The following is an 18596-nucleotide window of genomic DNA, read 5'->3' as shown; positions in this document are numbered from 1 at the left end:
GGTGATTTAGCAATGCTTTGATGCTAAAATGGTGTTTGGAAGGTGTCATGAAGTTCTCTTATGCACAGACCGTCAAGAACCAACAATTAAAGAAAAGCAAAATCAGAAGTTTTTCCGGAAGGACGGCGCGCCCGCGCTGGGCTAGCGTGCGGCCGTGCCAGAAGTACAGAAGGTTAGCGCACCCGCGCTGGTGAAGCGCGCGTCCGTGCCAGGTCGGGATGAAAGAATCCCGATTCTCCTACAATTCTGATTTCTGGGCTTCTAATCTGCATGGGCTGCTATATAATGATAACTTCATATCATTTTTAAAAGAGGAGACATAACAGAGCTTAAGGAGAGATCGACGAGAAGACCTATAGCACAATTCAACGAAGGCGAAGAAAACCTAGTTTATGCTTGTGATTCTTTGTTCTAAGTTGTAATCTTGGATGCTCGTTTCTTGTTTTGTTGAACCTTTACTCTTGTTACATACTTGGTTTATTATTTATTCAGTATAAAGACTACATTTATTATACCATGCTTTCATCGGAACCCACGTTGATGATGAGTCCGATTATGGGCTAATCGTTATCGTGGGGTTATAGCGGATTTACTTATGGATTTCTTTAGTTAATATGTTTTGATGACTTAGTATGTGGTGATTGTATGATATCCTAGTATTGGTTGTGCTTATTCGTCTTATGAGCGTCGTGAACTTATAAGATAGCGTGTTAATCTCTATTGAAGCAAAAGTAAATATAGGGGTTTAGAACTTGTCATGCTAGCATAGGTTCATGTATTTGTTATGCCTGATTCATAGGTAATTATAACCATCTTACTTGCCCTATGTAATCAGGGTAAATAACTTGTGCATTAAACCGTTATGTTGTCAAATTCTATAGACATATAGGGTCTCAATATAATTGGTATATATTCAGCTTCTATCTCTTTTGTGGATGCCTGGTAGTAGGGTATTCGTACAACGAAAGTTGGCGTTTAGTAGTTTCGTGTTATCTGATTAGTATCATCACCATTGCATGCTAAGGTTAAGAACAAAAAGGCTATTGAATGAAGTAGTAATGAAGTTAGAATCCCATGTTAGTGTCATATAGTAATCAAACCCTTTTAATATCTCAGTTAATGTTCTTTAGTATAATCTCTTAGTTAACCATAGTTATAAACAATCTCAATTTGTTAATCATCTTAGCATTGAATAATAACCATACAATTGTTACATAAGTGCATTGATTGAAATTAACCTAAACCAGTCTCTGTGGGAACGACCTAGAAATAATTCTATATTACTTGTGATCGCGTATACTTGCGTGAATATTAGCGTGTGTTTTGGTCCCAACAAGTTTTTGGCGCCACTGCTGGGGACTCGGTGTTAATTTTTAGTTAATGTGTTTGTCATCAGTGGTCTTTAAAGTTCATTGACTCGTATATTGTTACTTATTTCGTTGTCGTGTTTCAGGTACTCTAGCGAGCATTTATGCATACGCATTCTCGGTCTCGTAAGAGAACACTGGATCAAGTTGAAGAAGAAGTTGCAGTAGCTAAGGAAGTTTTTGAAGAAGTTCTTGTCGAGGAGAAAGTTGAAGAAGAAGCTCTTATTGTAATGGGAGAACCAGAAGTGAATACTAAGGCTTTGATGGATTACTCTCAACCGAAGATTAATGATATTCATTCTAGCATTGTCCGTCCAGCTATCTCGGCTAACACCTTTGAGATCAAGTCGAGCACGATTTAGATGATACATAACTCAATTCAGTTTAGGGGTTCTCCGACAAAAGACCCCAACATGCACATCATAGATTTCATCGAGATCTACGACACTTTAAAGTTCAATGGAGTTTCTGAAGATACTATTAAGTTAAGGCTTTTCCCATTCTCTCTACGGGATAATGCTAAGAGCTGGTTACATTCTCTACCACCAGGTTCTATCACCAAATGGGAGGGTCTTACTCAAAAGTTCCTAACTAAATTCTTTCCTATGGCGAAGACTACTGCAATCAAAAACACACTTACTCAATTTGCTCAGCAATCTGGAGAATCTTTATGTGAGGCTTGGGATCGCTACAAAGAGATGCTTATAAAGTGTCCTCACCATGGGATGCCTGACTGGATGATCATTAACTGCTTTTATAATGGTTTGGGTGCAACTTCTAGACCCATGCTTGATGTAGCATCAGGAGGAGCCTTATGGGCTATAAGCTATGATGAAGTTTATGAATTGATTGAGCTGATGGCTGCCAATGAATACCAAAACCCAAATCAGAGACTACCTCAAGGCAAGGTAGCATGAATTCTGGAGGTGGATGCAGCTACTGCTATAGCTGCTCAGCTTAAGGCTTTGACGATGAAGGTGGATTCTTTGGCTAATTATGGAGTTAATCGGATTACTAGTGTTTGTGAGCTTTGTGCTGGTGCCCATGAGACAGAGCAGTGCGCTATTTATAGTTAATCAGCTCAGTTTGTGAGCAACTTTCAGAGGTCGCAGCAGCCTGTTCCAGCCACCTATCATCCCAACAACCGCAATCATCCTAACTTCAGCTGGAGCAATACTCAGAATGCGGTACAACAACCTTATCAGCACTATGCAGCAAAGCAATACAACCCTCCTGATTTTCGGCAACCGCAATATGCACCAAGACAACAACTCAAGCTACAACAGTCTAATGAAAAATCTGAATTGGAGGAGTTGAGGCTCATGTGCAAGAGCCAAGCGGTGTCTATCAAGACCTTGGAGAATCAAATTGGGTAGACTACCAATGCCTTGCTAAATCGTCAACTTGGCTCACTACCTAGTAACACAGAAGTATCAGGAAAGAAGGAAGCTAAGGATCACGTTAAGCCAATTACATTGAGGTCTGGGAAGGTTGCAAATCCCGAAAAATCTCAAGTTTCGGTAAAAGAAGCTGTGGCTGAAGAAGAAGTATAGAAGGAAGAAGAAGTGGAACCAAGGAAGACTATTGTTAGATATATTTGATAATGTCATGTCTAATATGATTTGTGTTTAGTTTTCAGATCTTACTTAAACAGGACAAATCAGTACTTAACTGGATATCAGTACTTATACTAAAGTCAGAACTTAAGTTGTCAGAACTTAAGTTATCAGCAGATATTTATCAGGAGATAATATCAGGACTTAAGGAGACTTTCAGATAAGGAAGGCGGTTGATTGAAAGGAAAGAAGATCAAGACCAACGCAAGAAGAGATATGCATGAAGAAGGAATTCTATGAAAAATAGAATACTTGGAAGAAAAGATATCTGATTGATATGTTTTAGGAAGCAGAATTATATTCCATATCAATTAGCGATTATCTTGTAACTGTGTATTATATAAACACAGACATAGGGTTTACACTATAAGTGTTGTTATTATCGAGAATAATATTCGTTATAACCCTAACAGCTCTCGTGATAATTTGTTCATCACTGAGAGAGAACGGTTCCACATTGTAACAGAGTTTAATAAAGTTTGTTTTCTGTTACTTGTGTTCTTTAAATTCGATTTGATTGTGATATACACTGTATTCAACCCCCCTTCTACAGTGTGTGTGACCTAACAAGTGGTATCAGAGCCTATCTGTTAACACACAAACAGTTTATGATCAAAAAACAATCATGTCTGAAGCAGAAACTCCAACCAAGCCCACCAAAACTGAAGAACCTCCAAACACTCAAATCCATAGTCGATATGAGGCTATCAGAGTTCCCATACTGAAACCATCTGAATACCCCATATGGAAGGTGAGGATGACTATGTTTCTGGAAGCTACGAATCCAGAATATCTTGACAGAATCAATGAAGGACCTCACAAGCCAACCAAACTCAATGTTATAGTTGCAGGCGAAGCAGCAAAGTCTGTACCAAAGGAGAAGAGTGATTACACTGCTGAAGATATCGCATCAATTGCTAAGGATGCTAAGGTACGACACTTGCTGCATAGTGCCATTGATAATGTAATGTCAAACAGGGTAATTAACAGGATTTGAAGGCCACAATTATAAGAGACAACTATAATCTTGAAGAAACAACTCTTGATGAAATTTATGGGATGCTCAAGACTCATGAACTTGAGATGGAACAAGGAAGCAAGAGGAAAGGAGGAAAGTCAAGGACAATTGCTCTTAAGGCTGAGGAAGAATCCCCCAAAGCAGCTACCTCAAGGAAAGGCAAGGGAAAAGCGCTCATCACAAAGTCTGATACTGAGTCATCAAGTTCTTATAGTGATGATGACTCAGAAACTGAAAGCTTGCCTGAAATGGATGTTGATGAAGAGATGATGAAGCTGTGTGCTCTTATGGTGAAAGGAATCACAAGGATCGCATATAGAAAATTCAGGAAGGGAAAGAAGTTTTCCAGGAAAGGTGCAAGTTCTGATAAGAAGAATTTCAGAAAATCTGAAGGCAAAGGAGGGAAGTCTGACAGAGGAGATTACACAAATGTCAAATGCTACAACTGTGGTGAGAAAGGCCACATATCTCCTGATTACAAGAAAGTGAAGAGTGACAAAGGCAAGGCTCTTGTGACAAAGAAGAAAAGCTGGACAGACACTTCAGATTCTGAAAGTGAAGAGAACTATGCATTGATGGCAAATGCTGATAGCAGTTCTGAAGCTGCTGAGTTAAAGGTACCTCAAACTACTTATGCCTTTCATACTGATGATATTAATGAGTTGAGAAGATATCTTAAAACCATGTTCATTAGTTATAGAAATCAAACTTTAACATATGAAATATTAACTTCTGAAAATCTTGCTTGTAAAAAGAGGAATGATTATTTAGAAAAAGAGTTGGTTATGTTCCATCAAACTCAGAAAGATAGAGATGATGCCTTCTATGTTAGGGATAAAGTACTTAAAATGAATGAATCTCTAAAAACTGAGTTAGAAAAGGAAAGAGAGATTATCAGGACTTGGACTAACTCTGGCAGAACAACTCAGAATTTGTTAAGTAGTGGAAACTGGAAAGAGGGCTTAGGTTATGGAGATGATAAGAATGATAAAGGAACTATAGAAATTAAGCCTATAGTTGTTAAACAAAAGCCAAAGGTAAAACCTATTAAGTTTGTAGCTGTAAAGTCTGATACTGAGAAATCAGAAGTTAAAGAGGAATTAACTTTTGACAAACTAAAACAGGAAAAGCCAACTGAAGTTAACGTAGGCTTAATGACAAAGAAGCAGCTTAAGCATAAGCTGAAAGATGTTAAGAATGTAAACAAGGTAAAGTCACCTAGGAAAAATAGGAATGGAAAGGAAGGTGTGAATAAAAGCAATGATTAAAAGCCTGTTCCTAATGCTCCTAGAAAAACATGTCATAACTTTGGAAGTTCTAACCATCTGGCTTCTTATTGCAGGAAGAATAAGAGCATAAACTCCTTACCTTCAAAGTCAGGAGTTAAGAGTCAGTCTGTTAGATATAGGCCACAAAATCCTTGTTTTCATTATGGTAGTTTATGGCATTCCATTTATACTTGTAAAGAATATCATAGTTTGTACTATGATTATTATCAAATAAAACCTTCTTTAAAGAAAGTTAGCATTGTTCCTTCTAGTGTAAGTTCTGATACAAAGTCTGATAGTGTAAATGCTGATAAGAAAAATGTTAACATAAACTCTGATGCTAAATCCGCTGCAAATGTTAACAAACTTAATAAGGCCAAAGGATCCAAGCAAGTCTGGGTCCTGAAAACTAATTATTAGTGGTCTTTGTGATTGCAGGGCAACAGGAAAAACATCCTAGTTCTGGACAGTGGATGCTCAGGACATATGACTGGAAATAAAGCCCTGCTATTAGACTTTGTGGAGAAAGCTGGCCCAAGTGTTTCTTATGGAGATGGCAACATTGGAAAAACACTGGGATATGGCAATATCAATCTTGGGAATGTCATCATTAAAGAAGTAGCTCTGGTCTCAGGACTTAAACACAATTTGCTGAGTGTTAGTCAAATCTGTGACAGAGGTTATCATGTGGATTTCTTTGAAGAACACTGTGAAGTTGAAAGCAAATCTACAGGAAAAGTTGTTTTGAAAGGATACAGGCATGGTAACATTTTGCAATCTGTCTGTTAAGTAGAGAATCAATTAAAGAAAGATGGAATTGGCACAAGAAACTCTCTCATTTAAATTTCAACAATATAAATGAACTAGTCAAGAAAGATCTTGTGAGAGGACTGCCAAAATCAGTATTTGCTCCTGATGGCCTTTGTGATTCATGTCAGAAGGCAAAACAAAGAAAATCTTCATTCAAGAGCAAGACTGAATCATCAATTCTTGAGCCTTATCACATAATACATGTTGATCTATTTGGTCCAGTGAATGTCATGTCTATTGCAAAGAAGAAATATGCTATGGTCATAGTGGATGAGTTCACCAGATACACATGGGTGTATTTCTTGCACATAAAAAGTGAAACTGCATCTATCTTGATTGATCATGTGAAGCAACTGGATAAATTGGTCAAAGATTCAGTGAAGATCATAAGAAGTGATAATGGCACTGAGTTCAAGAATTTGATTATGGAAGAGTTCTGTAAAAACCATGAAATCAAGCAGGGATTCTCTGCTCCTGGAATTTCACAACAAAATGGAGTTGTTGAAAGAAAGAATAGAACTCTTATTGAAGCTGCATGAACTATGCTTGTTGAAGCAAAGCTACCAACCTATTTTTGAGCTGAAGCTGTGCAGGCTGCCTGTTTTACTCAAAATGCAACACTCATTAACAAGAATGGAAAGACACCATATGAGATGGTGAAGAAAAAGAAGCCAAATCTGAAGTATTTTCATGTATTTGGATGCAAGTGTTTTGTTCTTAAGACTCATCCTGAGCAGCTATCCAAATTTGATTTAAAAGCTGATGAAGGATTTTTTGTTGGATATCCACTTTCCACAAAAGCCTTCAGAGTCTACAATTTAAGAATAAGGGTTGTCATGGAATCTATCAATGTCTCCTTTGATGATAAGAAGATTACTGGACTTGAAGATTTCAATGATCATGATCAGCTGAGATTTGAAAATGAAGACTTAAATTCTGATACTGAAAATCCTGACAATCTAAATCCTGATACTGCAAACTCTGATGGATTAAACTCTGATCTTATTGAAACTGTGGTGACTACGCCAAAGGAATATGTACCTGTGCAGGGGGAGCATACTGAAGATAGAATCACATCTCAAGAAGCATCAGAACCTTCAACTGGCTCTTCATGTTTTGATTCATCAAGTTCTGATGAGCCAAGTTCTGATAATTCTGGAAACTCAATTTCTGAAGGATCCAACTCAGAGAGCATAATTTCAGGGGGAGCATCAGAAAATGTTGATGAAGATAGCTTGGATCATGGGGGAGCATCCAGTTCTAGAGAAAATCTTCCATCTGCAAGGAAGTGGACTAAATCACACACACCTGATTTAATTATTGGAAATCCTGATGCAGGTGTTAGAACTAGAACAACTACTTCAAATGAATGTCTCTATAATTCTTTTCTTTCTCAAACTGAACCAAAGAAAGTGGAAGAAGCTCTTCAAGATGCTGATTGGGTGAAAGCAATGCAGGAAGAGTTAAATGAATTTGAAAGAAAAAAAGTTTGGACCCTAGTGCCAAGACCAAAGAACAGATCTGTTGTTGGTACAAAGTGGGTGTTCAGAAACAAAATTGATAGTGATGGTATAATTACAAGGAATAAAGCAAGAATGGTTGCAAAAGGATATTCTCAACATGAGGGAATTGATTATGATGAAACATTTGCACCAGTTGCTAGATTGGAAGCCATAAGGATATTTTTTGCTTATGATGCTCACAAAAAGTTTACTGTTTTTCAAATGGATGTGAAAAGTGCTTTTCTCAATGGAGAATTGGAAGAGGAAGTATATGTTGAACAACCTCCAGGCTTTGTAGATTCCAAATTTCCAAATCATGTCTACAGGCTTGATAAAGCACTTTCTGGCCTTAAGCAAGCTCCAAGAGCATGGTATGAGACTTTAGCTCAGTTTCTTCTGGAAAGTGGATTTAACAGAGGAACAATTGACAAAACACTGTTCTACCTCAACCATGGAAAGGACTTACTTCTGGTGCAGATATATGTTGATTATATCATTTTTGGTTCTACAAATGACAGACTTTGCAAGAAGTTTGCCAAACTGATGCAATCAAGATATCAAATGAGTATGATGGGGGAACTTAGCTATTTTATGGGCCTTCAAGTCAAGCAGAATGAAGAAGGCACTTTTATTTGTCAATCCAAGTACACCAGAAATTTGCTGAAGAAATTTGGAATGCAAGATTGTTCAAGTGCATCCTCTCCCATGGCCACTGCAACAAAATTGGATAAGGATACTGGTATATCAGTAGATATTACTGATTACAGAGGTATGATTGGCTCTCTACTCTATCTAACTGCTAGTAGACCTGATATCATGTATGCTACCTGTCTTTGGGCAAGATTTCAAGCAGATCCAAGAGAACCTCACTTAACAGCTGTGAAAAGAATTTTCAAGTATCTTAAGGGAACAGTTGATCTGGGATTGTGGTATCCTAGAGAATCAGACTTTAAACTAATAGGTTACTCAGATGCAGATTTTGCAGGATGCAAAATTGACAGGAAAAGCAGAAGTGGAAGCTGCCAATTTCTTGGAGGCAGATTGGTTTCTTGGTTTAGCAAGAAACAAAAGTCAATTTCCACATCAACTGTAGAAGCAGAGTATATTGCTGAAGGAAGCTGTTATGCACAGATTCTTTGGATGAAGAATCAGTTACTGGATTATGGGTTGACATATTTTAAAATCCCTATTTACTGTGATAATCAAAGTGCTATTGCTATGACAGGTAATCCAGTTCAACACTCAATGACCAAGCACATCAGCATAAGGTACCACTTCATAAGGGAACATATGGTTGAAGGTACAGTGGAATTGCACTTTGTTCCAACAGATCAACAACTAGCAGATATCTTCACAAAACCACTGTGTGAATCTACTTTTACAAGATTGGTAAATGAACTTGGAATGGTTTCAGGTTCTTTCTCTAAGTCTGCTTAGTTTATGATTCTGTTTCATCAGACTTTTTGATCAGTATTTACAGATATTACTATCTTTGTGTATTCTGTGCTTAATTGTAAATTGCTTAAGTACTGATTGTTGTCTGATGTGAATTTCTAAACTCTGATAGTGATATGAATGTTTCTATGACTATTCAATCCAATGAGGATAACTATGCTAGATGCTGACCTAGTATTCTTTAATATACTAAAGATCCCATGTTTGAAGTAATTGTTTATGTTGAAATCTTTTAACACAAGCAAATTCTGATATTGAGCTTAGTTAAGTTTACTTTGTCTATCTTATTACTAAGTAAAAAACTAGAATAATGCTTCTTATCTGTCAAGTTCTGATGTCAGTAAATCTAGTGAATGTACTAAGTGCTGATAAGCCTCACTTATCAAAAGAAAAAGAAATTAAAATCAGGTACTCCTTTGAGATCTAGAGTAAAAATGTGGAAGGGAAGACCCAAGTGCATTGCTGGTATTAAGTAATATGCATCAGAAAAGCAAAATAAATATTTTCTTGGTGACTTTTCACACTCTACGATTATTGGAGAAATACTCTAATAATAACATAAATTCTGACAAACAGTCGTGACTCACTTACACTGAGAAGCCACTGTAAAATGGAATTTCAAAAGATGCATAAAATGAGCACAAAACAGTTGAGATGGACTCATGCATGAACTCATTCTAAAGTAGACTTCAGAATCATGACAGATTTTGAGCAAAGTTCTCAGTTATGCCTTATTTCTAAGATGTACTGAAGTGAATCAGACTTTAATCTTTATCTGATATTTAGGTTACTGCCCACACATACACTCCATATGAATGATGAAAATTACTGTGGTGATAAATGTTGTTTTAGATGAACAGGTTAAGTGTCAGTTGCATAAATTCTGAGGACAAGTTCTGATGGAAGTTCTGATGATTAAGTTCTGAAGAGATGAAATCAGAATTTGTGTGAAGAATTACAGAAATAGGCATTCACCTTTCGAGTTAAGGAATCATGTTCTGATGACTGTTAAGTTCTGATATAAGTCTAAGTTCTGATATTAAATCATGATTCTTTACTTGACTTATTTATGGTTAAAATCTGAAATAGTCTTATATAAAATCAGAATATGTTTGGGTGAGATATTAACAGTCAACATAATTTGGTTTAGTGGTACTCGTCTATGCACAGTAATTTTTACTTGTTTCGTGTGCGCATTAAATCCTGTTTTAAGCTTCCAATGGCTGTTATTATTCTCATTAGTCTAGGGAGACAAGGTATAATTATTTTTACCTATAACCATTCAATTTTCCTTGCGTCTCTTAGTATTCTATTGGTTATATAAACCAACACCTCATTCCAACCAACACATCTCTCATTTTCTCTCAAACTCATTTTTTTTACTCACTCATAAAAAACATGGTTCGTTTCAACTTAGTTCTGAACTATGACACTTTCACTATCGAGTTGAGGTGTACTGAATGACAGCAGGAGTGGCATGTCACTGCCATTCCTGATGAAATCTGGGACTCAGTTCCCCAAGAGGTTCTCACAGACCTCTTGTTCTTCTATATGGACTATCATCGCCATCTTGAGCGTCTGGAAGAGGAAATGAGAGAAGCTCTCCGACAGCAGGAGCGAATCATTCGTCTTGCTGTTCTCTTTGTTGAGAGTAGGAAGAAAAAATAATTGCAGCTATCCATTTCTCTTCACCGTCAGCTTTGTCCATCGTCTTAGACTAGGACTAAAGCTGTTGATGTTAGGATTCGAAGCTTAGGACAATCTTGTAATTTTAAGCATGTAATTTAAATTTCATGAAATGTATTTGCTTAATATATTAATGAAATTTTATATTTTTACAAGATTTTATCTCTGAGTCGTTTCATATTCTGATAACATTTTAAATCCTGATACTAACCATATTCTGATGACCTCATTAGCTCTGATACAAATCAAGTTCTGATTCTAATGTGGCAGTATTTGTTTACTTGGTTTATTTATGGTCATTCTCTCATTGGTCATATTTTTACAAAATATTGGTAAAGCAGTAATAATAATTTATTAAGTGGGAACAATTTTAAAATTTAAAATAAAACTAAACGTCCTTGATTAATGGGATTACTTAGTAACTGGGACGGTTTTTCTCCTTGAAAAACTGCATGTGACAAGTAATGATTACTGAATACCCATGCCCATTAATTATCTTTTATTGCTGCAAGTCTGACAGGTGTCTCAACGGTTACTTTTTGTGTATAAGTAAAAGAGAGAAAAGATTGTCAGATCTTTTATTTACTTTCATATTTTATCTCTCTCCTTTTACTTTTATTCTCTCTCATCTACTGACAATTTTTCATACAGACGTTTTATCAAACACCTTACAGGAAATTTTCTATTTTACGAATTTCTCATGGCACCCAAGGACATACTTTTTGATGGAGCTACGTTTGTTCCTAATAACTTCTCTGCTATTCTTAGCAAGTCAGAAGCCACATCCGAACTTCATTTCATTCAGGACTTTCTTGCTAGTTCTGATGTTGGGTATGCTCTGACTGAACCTGAAGCATTCTCTGGTACTCAAGTACTGGAATTTTGGAAAAGCGGAGTATATGATGATGGTGGTGCTCAAGGGTCCCCAAGTATTATTTTTTCATTAGGGGAGGATGAGTATGTTATGACTTTGTCTACGGTTCGAAAAGCACTACAGCTACCTGAGAACTGAGTTTATTCTACTGTTGAAGAGCCAGTTCTTCAAAACATGATGGCCAGTCTGGGATATGAGAGGACATTGGAAAAGCTGGGCCAGTTGAAGAGATCTTTCATAAGGAGGGAATGAAGTTTCTTCTTTGATTGCATAACCAAGGCTTTTGCAAACAAATGTTCCAATTTTGATGCAATTCCCATATTCAGCCAACAAATCGGGTATGCTCTCATAAATCAAACTGATTTTGACTATGCAAGTGATGTCTTAGGTTTTATTGGGGACAAAATGAATGAAGATAGATCTACTGTTTATTTTGCTAGGTTCTGTCAGCTTATCTATAGTTTCTTTTGTGATAATAAGCCCTGAAATGCTAGTGAATTAATTTCATCATTCTGAATAGCTAAAAGAGCTTTTACTGACTTATTATCTACTGATAATAAGAAGGCTGTGTTAAGACCCCTCTTAATTCCTTTATCTGTCAAACAAGCCTTAATAACCTATGATCCCGTTAAGTACACTGCACTATATCCTGATGTTCAACCATCTAAACCTCATCCATCAGCACCTACCACCTCTACTCAACCACCTCAAACTTCTCAACCTCAACCTTCAGATCCTACAGTGCAGCCTTCATCTTCCAAACCTAAGAGGATTAAGAAAGTACCTCAGACACAACAGAAGAGAAGGAGATTCATTCTGCGAGATGAATCAGATGATGAGGAACAGGTTCCTATATCAGAACCTGTTGCAAGAGAAGCTGAGAAGGTCTCTTCTCAGAAGGATGTTGATATTGGAAGTTCTAGGCCCCTAAAAAGGCTTAGAAAGCGTGATTCTGATGATACAGCTCCTACATCATCCTCAAAAGCTAAAAGATTCAAATCATTGGCAAAACGGCCTGAAGATTCTGGTAAAGGAATGGAAGCAACAACTAAGGAAGGGGGTCAGGAATCTCTGATCTCACAAGACCCTGTTGAAGCTCACAATTCTCCTAGTGCTGATCCAGACCTTCATGCAACTCATCACTCTCCACTATATGAGCCAGAAACTACTCACATTCCCACACCTCCAGTATCTCCAGTACATGCTGATAACCAGGGGCCAAGTGATGAAATTGACATCCATAACTTGGAAGTGCCTCAGGTTCTGTACTTAGAAGCTCCACTAACTCAAGTCACTCCACCAACAACACCAATTACTGATGCTGATTTTATTCCAGAATTGCCTACAACACCTTCTCTGCATCTAGATACTGAAGATCAGATTTTAGGTGAGCATCAGAATATGGTTGTTGATCAGAACATAGTTGGAGATCAGCACTTAGAGGATGATATTGAAGCCTACATAGCCTCTCATACTGTTCTTTTATCAAAGGATGCTGAAGATGTTGACTCTGTAAGTTCTGATGCTGCAAAAGTTGATGATACTGGTAATGCTGCTACAAATATAGATGCTGATGCAGCTGGTCCTTCTGGACATGCACCTCTACAAGCTACTTCAAAAGCTGAGATATTCAAAAAGTTTGTTACAGGGGCAGCACCAGTACCTTGGAGTGAAACTCCTAGAGGACAGGAGTGGACTAAGGAGTGGAACACAGTTACCTTTGTTCCTACTGAAAAGATTCTTGCTGATCACTTGGCAAAAGTTGATGAGATGTTAGTCAATGATGATTTCAAGACACAGCTAAGAGTTACTGCACTTAGTACAAGGCACCTTCAAGGTCAATAATCTGTAACTCAGGCGAAGGTGGACAAGATTCAAGAATCCTTAATTCAGCAAGATACAGTTGTCAAGTTGGACAAGAAAAGGTTTTTCCAACCTTCCTTTGACAAAATTACCAACATTGAGAAACCCAAGAGAAGCAACAGTCTCAGATTGATGAAATTTTGAAAAATCAAGCTTCTTAGCAAAATCAACTCAATGAGATCCAATCCTCAGTGGAATTGCTTGTCTCTCTTCTTTTACCTGCTGATGCCAAAAAGGGGGAGAAAGTAATTAAGTCCAAATGCAAACCTGATTAGACACTGAAGGGAAAGGATCGTAATGACCCGGGAAACTTTAGAATGGGTGGAGGTCATGGTCAAGGTGGAGGTCTCTCATCAAGTAGAACTGGAACTACAAGTCATAGAACAAGTTCTGATACTGGGAAATGATGGTAATGACCCGGGAAACTCTGGAATAGGTGGAGGTCATGGTCAAGGTGGAGGTCTCTCATCAAGTAGAACTCGAACTACAAGTCATAGAACAAGTTCTGATACTCAGAGAAGAATAACTTCTGATACTGGTAAAAGGATAAGTTCTGATGAACTTTTGGAACTTGATGAAGAAATTTCAAGACAGTTATTTCTGAAAGAAAATCCAGGAATGGACTTTGAGAGTCTAAAGGAAGAGGAAGCTAGACTTAAGTTAGAAAAAGTCAACTCCAAATCTGAAGCTTTTGTTGTTAAAAAGAAATTTCCTAAGACCAAAGGCATTGTGATAAAAGAAAGGGGAAATCCTGAGGCATCTAAGGCTAAATCACAATTGCAGATAGATCCAAGGTCCAAGGGCAAAGAAAAAGTTGGTGAACCTGTAAAGGTTTATGTGCCTCCTATGGATGAAGAAATTTCTGATGAAGATGCTATTCTTACTCTGACTTCAATGAAGATTTCTAAGACAACCTCTGACATAGTTCAAGTTGTTCAGAGTCAAGATATAGTTAGTTCTGATATAACTATGAAGCAAGCAACCTCTGACATAGCTCAAGTTGGCTTGATATCAGAAGATAAGTTAAAGGAAATCTCTGACATTGCTCATGTTAAATCCTCAAATTTACTCCTACCAGGATTCACTAAAGCCAAACAGACTCAACCTTTGAAGACTGCAGTAAGTAGTTTTGAAGCAAGAGTGGTTACTGGAAAGGAAGCAAGTGATAAATCTGGATTGGGTAGTGCTGATGAAAGAAGAGTGCTGAACACAACCAATGATCCAACTTCCTTAAGTGAACCAGGTGTTGGAGCAACTCCTGAAAGATTGAATCAGCTTGAATCTGTACAAATGGTTCACCATACCTTCTTGAAAGAGCACATCTTGTTATATTTCATGACAGATGGAAGGGTTTACCATATAAGGGAAAATGCTATACCACTGAAGTATTTTGAGGAACTAAAACATGTTTTATTCTTACTTCAAGTGAAGGACAGATTAACAGAAAGTGCTGCAAATTATTTGAAGACTCAAATTCAGAGACAGAAGAAGCTTTATTCAGTGAAGTCTGATAGCACATATTGTCCTAAGTACAGAGATCACAAGGGTGATATTGTTGATATGAAGCCTAATACTGCAAAGATCAGAACATATCTTGGTATTAAGAGACTTGAATTCAATCTAGAGTCTGACAAAGCCTATTTCATCGGACTAGATCAGGAGTTAAGAAAAGCAAAAATTAATGATCTCAGATATGCTATCTTCCAAACTGGTGAAGATACTACAGAGCTTAAAGATGCTAAAAGGAGAATGATTGATGAACTCAGATATGCTGAGAGATGCTTGTTAAAGAACTATCTCAGAATAACTCCTGATATCGAAGAGATCAGAAAGTGAAGCCAAGTCAAGATCTACAACTGCTCAAATTCTGATGTGCATACAGACTGAAGTTGTTATCAGAAGTTAAAGTTGGTAAAGCTTTAAGGACTGTAAGTTGTAGTTATCTAGTCAAATTCTCATGCATTTGTACTTAATGTTTTTGACATCATCAAATATCTGTTAAACTTGTATATTATGCTAATTTACAAGTTGGGGGAGATTGTTAGATATATTTGATAATGTCATGTCTAATATGATTTGTGTTTAGTTTTCAGATCTTACTTAAACAGGACAAATCAGTACTTAATTGGATATCAGCACTTATACTGAAGTCAGAACTTAAGTTGTCAGAACTTAAGTTATCAGCAGATATTTCTCAGGAGATAATATCAGGACTTAAGGAGACTTTCAGATAAGGAAGACGGCTGATTGAAAGGAAAGAAGATCAAGACAAACGCAAGAAGAGATATGCATGAAGAAGGAATTCTATGAAGAATAGAATACTTTGAAGAAAAGATATCTGATTGATATATTTTAGAAAGCATAATTATATTCCATATAAATTAGCGATTATCTTGTAACTGTGTAGTATATAAACACAGACATAGGGTTTACACTATAAGTGTTGTTATTATCGAGAATAATATTCGTTGTAACCCTAGCAGCTCTCATGATAATTTATTCATCACTGAGAGAGAACAGTTCCACATTGTAACAGAGTTTAATAAAGTTTATTTTCTGTTACTTGTGTTCTTTGAATTCGATTTGATTGTGTTATACACTGTATTCAACCCCCCTTCTACAGTGTGTGTGACCTAACAACTACTGTGGAACAAACTCCTCCTGAGGGTAATATAGGGGAGCCACATATCTATCCTCCACCTCCTTTTCCTAAGAGGCTGCAGAAGAAAAAGCTGGATAAGCAGTTTAAGAAATTTCTGGATTCAAGAAACTTCATATCAATATACCTTTTGTTGAAGCTCTTGAACAGATGCCTAGTTATGCGAAGTTTATGAAAGGTATTCTCTCTCAGAAAGTGAAGCTTGATGACTTAGAGACAATTGCTCTTACGGAGGAATGCAGTGCTGTGCTGCAACAGAAGTTTCCCCATAAGCTTAAAGATCCTGGAAGCTTCACCGTAATATCCGGGATATAACGTGTAATTATTTTTATCAATAAAAAATGATTATGTGATTATTATATGATTTTTGGTAAATTATCTGATGATTGGTGTTGATATGTGGATGTTTATATGTGATAAATTATAGGTATGTTAATTTTATTATGTCCAGAATAAAATATAGGTAATTAAAGTATTTTTCTGGTAATTTTTGGACTGTTATATGATTTTTTATTGATTAATAAATTTATTAATTATTTTCTGAATAATTACAAAATTATTTTATAAAGCCGGGAATCGTCCAACCTCAACCGTTTTTACAACATAAAACTCTTCCAAAAACTCCTTCCCAACCTAACCTGATAATTGCGGACATTTCCCGTGTTTTGACTTTTTCGTCCCGGATTACGGTTTGACCCGTGCGCGACCCGGCGCAAGATTTTCCATAAATATATATAGCCCTTTTATTATTTCATTTTATTCGTATAATCATAATAAGTCAGTAAAATCCTGTAAAATACAGAGAAAACTCTAATTAAACGATATGTTCTTGAAAATCAAACGCACAAACGAAGGCGTTATCGAACTCCGATTTGGGCGTGCTATATATCAAATCGAAGCTCTCGAAAAGAACTTCCTGAATCAATCCACCATTTTAGTGCATAAATCAAGGTATTTTTCTTATTTATTTGTTTAATTTTAAATTATTTAAAGATTAAATTATGAAAATTTATTCTTGATGTTGATATGATTTGATGCTAGAAACATGTAGATAATTTTATCCTGGTCATTTTGGTATATTATATGATGAATTTGGAGTTAAATAACATGTTCAAATTGATGTTTGATTCTCGAAATTAAAAACTAGGGTTTATAGCTTTGAATGTTCTTAATTGAAATTTGGGTATTTCTTTGTTTGGGGTTATTAGATGAAATTGATTACATGGTTGTGTAGATCGTGGAAAACAAATCCATTAATGTATTTGGAATTAACAGACGATGCCTGGGGTGAGTGAATCGGCTTCGCCGGAATCTGGGAAAGCACTCGCCGCCGGCGAGTGTTCTTCGTGATTTTCCGAACGTTTCAGGCGTAATCTGATGATTTGGTTTGTGGAATAATGTCATATATTTCCATACTGTAAATCTACATAGTCTGGTGGCGTTCTGGGCCAGTATGCATCGGTCGGCGGTGTCGCCGTCGCCGCCTGTATAGTCGGAGAACACGGTGAAACTACCACTTGGCTCCCCTAGTTTGCAAGACTTTACACTTCAGTCCCTCCTATTTGAAAATATTTCAAAAACAATATTTTGTTATTTTTAAAAATCAGAAAAATATATATTTATTCATTTTAAATTCAGAAAATTATTTTAATAATTTATTTATTCAAAAATAAATTGAAATTATTTTATTAATTAATTTTAAATAGTTTTTAATTATTTTAATTAATCAATTAATTTATTATTAATTGATTAATTAATTTAATTAATTATTAATTAATTTTAATTGATTTAATAATTAGATTTAATTATTTATTTTTGATTTAAAAATTCTGAAAAATAGTTTCGAGCTTTAAAATATGATTTTAATTATTTTCAAGGCTCGATAATTATTATAAAATTATTTTGAAGTTAAATTCAGGTGTTCGAACCCTATTATTTAATTATAAAATGATTCAGAGGCCCATTTTAATTTCGAAAAATGTTTAAAAATTCGTAATAAATACCTGAAAAATTATTTTAACCCCGAATCTTCTTTGAAAAATTATTTTGATCGAATATCTTGTATGCTCTGTGCTACGTGCTATCTGATTGATGTGTTATATGCCTATGTGATTATTGTTTGACTGTTTTAGTCATAACTTTCAATCCATAAATCGGATTTGGGTAAAACGAAGGGTAGATAAAAGTTTATGACGTCTATGTGACGATTAGGAAAATATGAGATTGAGTATTGATAGATACTTGTGATGCCTAGAAGAGTAAGCAACGCATAAAAAAGAAAGCCAATTATCAGTAAATAGGACTAAAGTGTAGAAAAAGAAAGCAAGTGATCGATGAATAGATGCAAGGCACATAAAAATAAGGAAAGTGATGGAAAAGTAAAATGGTGAGATGAGTACAAGTAAAGTTGGAAATCATATGTGATAAGGCAAGTACTTCTGAACCTTTCTTTAAGATATATTGCAAATATTTTCGAAC

At 36.1% G+C, this 18596-nt stretch overlaps 1 non-coding gene across 1 annotated transcript; it reads right to left on the bottom strand.

Annotated features, from left to right (window-relative positions):
• Positions 1–1987: 1987 nt before the first annotated feature.
• Positions 1988–2094, bottom strand: LOC141662182 (small nucleolar RNA R71). The gene has a single exon (XR_012550308.1). It is a non-coding gene; the product is annotated as a small nucleolar RNA R71 (small nucleolar RNA).
• Between the last annotated feature and the right edge of the window lie 16502 nt (positions 2095–18596).

Source organism: Apium graveolens, chromosome 5 (genome assembly GCF_009905375.1).
Source record: "Apium graveolens cultivar Ventura chromosome 5, ASM990537v1, whole genome shotgun sequence".
Taxonomy (NCBI): Eukaryota; Viridiplantae; Streptophyta; class Magnoliopsida; order Apiales; family Apiaceae; genus Apium; species Apium graveolens.
Note: the sequence above shows the minus strand (reverse complement) of the source record. Positions and strands in the feature narration are given on the sequence as shown.